The sequence below is a fragment of the Bos mutus genome, chromosome 10 (assembly GCF_027580195.1).
Source record: "Bos mutus isolate GX-2022 chromosome 10, NWIPB_WYAK_1.1, whole genome shotgun sequence".
Taxonomy (NCBI): domain Eukaryota; kingdom Metazoa; phylum Chordata; class Mammalia; order Artiodactyla; family Bovidae; genus Bos; species Bos mutus.
Genome location: NC_091626.1, coordinates 69,315,240 through 69,323,586, shown reverse-complemented (window position 1 = coordinate 69,323,586; position 8,347 = coordinate 69,315,240). Strand labels below are relative to the sequence as shown.

The following is an 8,347-nucleotide window of genomic DNA, read 5'->3' as shown; positions in this document are numbered from 1 at the left end:
GAAAATCCATTAAATGGTATTAAATCAAATAATATGATATTCTCTGTTTAGAACTCTCTAACTGCTTTCCATTGTACTTAGAATCAAAACTGCTGCTTACCACTTAAGATGTCCTACAATGCCTTTACAAAAATCTGTCCACTTGCGTTAGTGCCTTCCGGCATAACTCTTTCCCTATATTTCATATTCCTCTGTCACCCTAGGCTTCTTGCTATAACTGAATGGTGCTAAGCACCCTCGCTCCAGGGATCTCTAAACTTGTTTTCTCTTTTATTTACAAAATCTCCTCAACAAGATTGTTGAGTGGCTCCCTCACTCCCATAGTCACATGGAACATTTTTCATGACAGTTCTGTATCAGTGCCATTTCCTCAGACATACTTTACTTGGCTGTCATATCCAGCGGCAATTCCCCTCAGTGGTGTCCTAGTTGCTTTTTATCCCCCTGTACTAATTAGCACTTAAATTGTTTGTTAACTTATTTATCTTTGGCATCCTTACTAGACTATAATTTAGAAAAGAACCTGTAAAGCAAGGACTTTTTCTCTCTGCTTAACTGTTTCATCCTGTCCCTATAACAATGCCTCACATACAGAGATACTAAAAACATTTTTGTATGGAAAAAATGACTGGAAGTATTTATTTCTATGGATAACAAAGTTCTGTGCTGCCAAAAGCTATTTCTAGAGAAAAAGGACACTATTAGGATTTAAGTCCTTTATCCATGGTTTCTTTTTTTTTTTTTAATTTTATTTTATTTCCAAACTTTACATAATTGTATTAGTTTTGCCAAATATCGAAATGAATCCACCACAGGTATACATGTGCTCCCCATCCCGAACCCTCCTCCCTCCTCCCTCCCCATACCATCCCTCTGGGTCATCCCAATGCACTAGCCCCAAGCATCCAGTATCGTGCATCGAACCTGGACTGGCAACTCGTTTCTTACATGATATTTTACATGTTTCAATGTCATTCTCCCAAATCTTCCCACCCTCTCCCTCTCCCACAGAGTCCATAAGACTGTTCTATACATCAGTGTCTCTTTTGCTGTCTCGTACACTGGGTTATTGTTACCATCTTTCTAAATTCCATATATATGCGTTAGTATACTGTATTTATGTTATTACTCAGCCATTAAAAAGAATACATTTGAATCAGTTCTAATGAGGTGGATGAAACTGGAGCCTATTATACAGAGTGAAGTAAGCCAGAAGGAAAAACATAAATACAGTATACTATCCATGGTTTCTTGAATCAACATAGTCTTTTTAAAAGTAGAAAATAAAAGTTTTTAATTTCAAAGAGTACAGCCGCGGTAGGTGAGAACAGTTAGGGAACATCAGGTAAGATCAGCTCACACTTATTTGTTGTATCTCAGTTGTAAACTTTAAAAGTTAGTCTTAATTTTTTATCATAGTGATTACCTAGTGACCATTAAAAATAAAAATGCATATAGAGTTTTACAATTGTGAGCCCTGCACTTCATGCTAACAAACAAGATAGGTTACTAGTAATCTAAATATTACTTTTAAAGTCCAAAGACTGAGTGATAGTTTTATAGTTGTTAGACCGCAATTTCACAATAGAGTCTGTGCTGTTCTATCTTGCTTTCTAACTGCTTTATGTGCACATCTTTGTGAATTTGTAACCCCATGGACTGCAGCATGCCAGGCTTCCCTGTCTATCACCAACTCCCGGAGCTTGCTCAAACTCATGTCCATCAAGTCGGTGATGCCATCCCACCATCTCATCCTCTGGTGTCCCCTTCTCATCCCGCCTTCAATCTTTCCCAGCATCAGGGTCTTTTTCATTTCCTGTTACCATGTAATAATTTCGATGAAGTCAGGAAAAGGCATGAAGAGTTTGACAGGATAGATTTTTAGTTAAACATTTATAGTACATAGTGTTTGTAATATGAATCCACGATTAAAATGTCTTCCATTAATTTAAGAAAATATTCATTTATTCATTCAGCAAATATTTGTTTACTTACAATGTGCCAGACACTAAAGATATGTGAATGAACAAAACACACGAAAAAAACTTGGGCAAAAAAAGTTTCTTCAATAACCTCTACCAAATTTCCCTCTTTGTAAATCTGTCATGGGTGAATTTAAATATACTGACTTTTTTTCAATTTCCAATTTGTATTTTGCAAACACCTATTGCTTTTAAAGCATAGATTTGGCTACTTGAATAACTAAATAATGGAATTAAAGATTTTATTCTGAAGGAACTGCTTTAATTGAGGGAAGGGAGCCTATACTTGAAAATACTAAGTTAACATACACATATGCATATCAAAGAAGAGATTCAAGATGATTGATGAACATCTTTGATGTTTAGAGACAGGTCACTAGATTTGAAATCAAAGAGACTAGGTTATTGAGTAAATCAAATGCTCATTAGTGTTTCCAGTGACTGTATACTTTCATTTGCCTTCCTGTTTCTTGGGAGGCAAAACTCTAGATAGTATTTTCACTTGATCTTAGGCATGGGATTCATATTTAAAGTAGTTGAAGCTTCTATAGTGATGGTTGCCTTCTCTGCATAACAAAATCATGAATACAGTAGATTCTAGACATTTACAGATTTACAATTCATGGTTTTAACTATTTGCCAGTGAAGGGGGAAAATACTTAATATTTTACTGAAAGAAATTTGATTTATTCACCTGAGTGAGTTTGTCTAGCAAATACTTAATCTTTTAGTGTTTTTGTTGTTCTGAATATCCTAAAATAATACAACTTTGCTTATTCTGTGAATATTTTCCATTAACTAAAAGAAAATTATTTAAAAATTTGAGTGTGTCCAGGAAATATAGGACTAGATGGAAATAAGTTTCAAAAGAAAGAAGAGGCTGAATATAAATAAAATACTATATAATCAAATTTAAAGTTGCCTAACCCACTCCAGTATTCTTGCCTGGAGAATTCTGTGGACAGACTGAAGTGACTTAGCATGCATGCACGCATGCAAGGCATATTTTTATGTATCATGAACCTATAATTTGGGGGCCAGTCTTTTCATTTAGTTAATATTAAATCCTACATTATTTGGATTCAGACGAACATTTTTGTATTTTAATTTTTAGCATATTTATACTGTTTACCATGAGGATGGGTATTGAAAGTATTAAATTCTTATCAATGATTTACTTACTTTATTTATATAACTTTTTTAAAGTGTAGAGATATGATAAAAATTTATTATAAGCATTTGACTATCAGTCAAAAAATCTTTCAAAAGCTTTTCATTTCTACTTCTGGTTGCATTGATAGTGGCAGGTTTCACAGCTGTGGTAGCATTTGCAGCAATAGTCTCATTGATTACTTAAGAAGAAAAATTCAAATAAAGAAGTATTTATTGCATTCTTACTAGACTGCATCTTAATGTGCTGCACATGGGGTATTTATAATTGCCTCTTATTATCTTACAGTCTTGTCAGAGAGGGGGAATTTGTGTACATTAGGCAATTAGAATATAGTCCAAAAATGACCACTTGAATTTAACCAAGCATTAGTATGTGTGACTAGTACAGTAACAGTTCAGGGAAGGTTTTAATGGAAGAATTTAATCCAAGAACAGATTAAAGGCCTGGCTTTTCCCTAGAACTTGATAAAGTGGAATAGACTAAATGGATCGTAAATTCATAAGTGAAACTGTGAGTGCTGAACTAGTGTGATTGTTGTAAGAAACTGAAGAGGTCAGCTGGACTGTAGAGAAGGTACAGGGAAGGGAAGCTTCAACCCATTACTGGGACCTGATGATGCTTGACCTGTCATGCGCATCCTCGTCCAGGAAGGAGTCTGAACTCTATCCATTATGCAGTAGGAAGTCAGTAGTTGTGAGTCCCAGACCATTATAGTCATGAGAATTTTTTTCATGTCATGTACAAATAACTTTAAATAAATCCACATGTTTATTTTTCCTGATCCACACAAATATGTGGAGGACGAGAAACTCTAAGTTTGGATACAAATTGACCAGTATTTCTTCTTAGTCTAATATTTTATAAAAATTCTGAGATAAACGTGTAACCTTTATGAAAGTCTTACAATAGTTTTATTTTTAAAAGAATATGTGCTAAAATTAGAACTTTTGGATGTTTATAATTTGGATAAAATGCAATTTTCCAGGATGATTGAAGATCACTGGATGCTGACCTCTGAGCTGTTAAATATAATCCTGAGATGGTCTCTATAATAAGAATGGGAATTTGTATCCTTGTCGGTGTGCTGTGCTGTGCTTAGTCACTCAGTTGTGTATGACTCTGTGACCCCATGGACTGTATGTAGCCCACCAGGCTCCCCTGTCCATGGGGATTCTCCAAGCAAGAATACTGGAGTGGGTTGCCATGCCCTCCTCCAGGGGATCTTCCCAACCCAGGGATTGAACCTAGGTCTCCTGCACTGCAGGGAGATTCTTTACCGCCTGAGCCACCAGGGAAGCCTGCCTTGTCAGTGTGGATAATACCATGCACACTGTGGTCAGAACTCTATAAGTAAAAATAAACTGGAAGTTTTGGCCAATATCCACATATTTAATAAATAATTTTTAAAAGTCAGGTTAGTTTAAGAAAACTCTGGTAATTATCTAAATATAATTTATGGAATTTTAATTTTTCTGGAATCACAAAGAGGGAACTCTCTGAGGATGGTAATGTTAAAGAACAAAATTCTGCATAGGTAGTGTGACATTTACTCAGAAAAATTAAATCTAGGACTAAAGCTGAGAAAAACTGTTGTCAGTTGGAAAGATTATAATGACTGAGAAAGCATTATAGAGGACAAAGTCTTTGTCCTTACACCCTACTGGGAATCCCTTATGGTCTAAAACCTGTGTGATAGGAAGTCATTTGAATACTGCATTATAATACTTCCCAAATATTCCCTAAAGGATCTGTTCATTTTAATGTCTATAGGATGTTTTCAAGGAATGCCTAATGACATGAGAAAATGATCACAAGGTGAATGGCAAAGGGAAACAAAATTATAAATACAATATCATTTCCATTCTATAATTAAACTCATTAAACAAATATATAAAAGTGAATTTCAGGACATATAATACTTTGGGGAGGTTCTTAAGTCATAAATTTTTGAAATTTTTCTCTGCATAAATATACATATATATATTTCCCAAATTCTTAATGTTGAACCTTGACCCTTATACTTTCAGAGAAGGGCATGATCTACTTATAGTCATAGCTCTTATTTTTTATTAAAGTTTCAGGTTTTGTTTCATAGATTTGTATGAATTTTCTGTATATCAAGAAAAAGTAATCTTGGAATGTTATATTAATTTCATAAACTAGTTTTCCATTATAGTGTTATGACTAGTTTTAAATCACCTTGAATGATGAATTCTTCTCAATTTCAGGAGTTTGTTTTGCCTATTCTTATTGCAGTATATACATGGTGATAAATTTTCATTCATGATTGATCGTAATGAAAATGTAGATCTATTTCATTAATTCAAGTTTGTAATTTATATCTGAAAATACACAATGATGAATGCATTCAAATTACAATGCAACATGTAGGGTTGAAGAGAAGTATATGTTGTTTCAATTAAGCTGCAAATGCTGTTATCATTCAGCATGTAATCATCAGTTTTCAATGGGAGGATGGAAAGAGTTTGAAATCCAGGTTGCTGCTTAGTTTATCAGAAAGGTAAAGACCCAGTCATGGTTCATTTTAATAGGTGAATGCTAGGACCTGGCTGACAAGATAATTTCCATCTTTATTAAAGACCTAAGTGCTTATTCCCTGAGAATTAGTTTGCCTCGAGTATGGTGTTTATGAAAACATGTAAGAGGTTGTTAACATTTTTTTAAAAAGCTTAAAGTTATAAACTCTTCATTGCTGAACAATCCTGTTTTGTTTTTTCTTTTAAGATCCTGGGAATGCAAATAGGTAGTTCATAGTTTAAAACAGAAAACAAAACTTATTGTTGAGTGACTGCTGACTTTTACAGTGTACTTAAAATGACTTCAAATGCATTAGTGTCTTTTTCATTTATATTTGCTCTAAGAATCTTGAGGATAGATAAGAAATGTCTAAAAACACAATAATCTAGTTAATATGGTTTAAATACTGTCTTGGGAGTAGGGATGGGAAATTGGACCCATTGTGAGTTCCAGTGTAGTCTATTTTATGAAATGTGCCTTATAGAAAAAATTGGTGCTATTAAGGTAAAGTACAAAGCAAAGGGGTATAAATTCAGATTATGGTTTTCCATTAGTATTCATATAATCTAGAAAAATTGTTAGCAAAATAGTATGATTGAAAGACTGTCAGATTTTATCTTTTTAGGTTGTGTGATACTACCTGTGTCATTTACTCTCTTAACTGTAATTTTGTTATCTATAAAGCACATCAACAACTCAATGGACATAAATTTGAGAAAACTCCAGGAGATAATGGAAAACAGGGGATCTTGGCATGCTGCAGTCCATGGGGTCTCAAAATGTCAGGCACAATTTAGTGACTGAACAGCAACAAACATAAAGTAGTGATACTACTATATTTTACAGAAATTATTTTGAGGATTAAATAAAATATATAAAGTGCCTAGGATTGTACCTGGTAATTTTTCCAGATTCAGTACATAGTCTTTTATACAGACATCTATATGTCTTTTTCCTATTTAACTGTGGGTTTAGTCTGGGGTCCATTGACATTTAGGGAATAATGGAGGTTCTCCATTTACAGAAGTCCCTAGGTTCTATGCTTATATTACTTTCATCAGATTTAAAATTTCTCTGTTACAGCCCTTAATTACAAACATACATGTTAAACTTTATTCAGTTTAACTGCCAATTTATCTTATAGTCTAATTTAACAGTTTAATTGTAGGCAATTTCACAGAATTAGAAGCCAGACCTGTGAGTGTAGCCCTGGTTGTGGTAAAAAAATTGCAAAGGGAACTAATTTTATTTTATTTTTTAAAATTTTTTTATTTTTTCAAATCAAGAGTTTCATTGTCTCTTTAAAATGTCACAACTGAGTCCATAGAACCATCTGCTATCTTGTTGTTTCTGCAGCAGGATCACTGAGATCTTATTCATCAGCCTGCTGAACTGTTCCTTTTTCAGAAACATAGATACCATCTAAAAATTTTCTGATATCCTTGTTTTTAACTGTGGTGGCTTGCTGAATCAAAGCAGCTGAATTTGACACAAGTTCAATGTCATTTCCTTCAAGAATCAACTCATCTTTCTGGGCTTGAGATACTGAACAGGCAACCCCTGGCCTCATTCGAACTCCGCGTATGTATTTTTCACCCCCAAAATTTCGGATTTCCACAAGAGAACCATTCTCCTGAATAACAACGTTGATGGGGAAGTGGGCATACACCGACCTCATCTTGTAACGGAAGCCCAGTTTAACACCCTTGATCATGTTCTGTACGTGACTACAGATTGTGAGAACAGTGGCCAGTTCCTTTCTGTTTCCCCACCATTTGTCAACACGGAGCCTCTTCTTTTTCTTTCCAAGGAGACTGAGTTCTACATTGATGTGATTGAAGTCCCTCCGCAGGGTACCTCCGGGGCCCTTCACAATAACTGTCCGTCCCTTCAAGTTAATGTCGACATTTTCTGGGATGTCGACAGTCTGGTTGCTGAGAATGGTCTTCATTCTCGCAGTAGATGCGGGGAAAAAAGCAGGGAACTAATTTTAAAGTGAAACGTTTACTCCATAAATAGATCCTTTAAAATGTCAGGAGTAAAATATACTTATATAAAATGTTTTCAACTTTGAATTCAGTTGATTGGTTGTTTTGTATAAAATCATACAAAAACGAGACTTTTTGTGGTTGTGGGAACAATGAGAATTGCCAACAGTTCACATTAAATGCATAATGTAAAATTTATCTACACAAAATATTGTATCTTGCTTGTTTTTTTTTAACTTTAAATTGGAATCTTTGAGTCTTTAGTTTTTAGATGTAATATTTAAGTATTTGAAATATATGCAGCCTCTCATTTTATACCTAATAATTTTAACACCCAAGCATGGGCTAAATATTTGCTATTTTATTTTTTCCAGCTTCATTGAGATATAATTGACTTTTAGAATTGTATAGGTTTAAGGTGTATAATGTGATGATTTGATACATATATATTGCAAAATGATTACCATAATATGATTAATTAACACCTCCATTACCTCATATAATTACCTTTTCTGTGTTTGTGAGGTGAGAAAATTTAATATATACTTGCTTAGCAATTGTTGAATATATAGTATTGTTAACTATAGTCACCGTGTTGTACATTAGATCACCAGACTTTATTAATCTTACAGCTGGAAATTTGTGCCTTTTGACCACAACTCCTC

At 34.0% G+C, this 8,347-nt stretch overlaps 1 non-coding gene across 1 annotated transcript; it reads right to left on the bottom strand.

The window, feature by feature from the left end:
* Positions 1 to 7,036: 7,036 nt before the first annotated feature.
* On the bottom strand, positions 7,037 to 7,652 carry LOC102285435 (large ribosomal subunit protein uL6). Its single transcript, XR_001351466.2, has one exon. It is a non-coding gene; the product is annotated as a large ribosomal subunit protein uL6 (transcript).
* Positions 7,653 to 8,347: the final 695 nt, after the last annotated feature.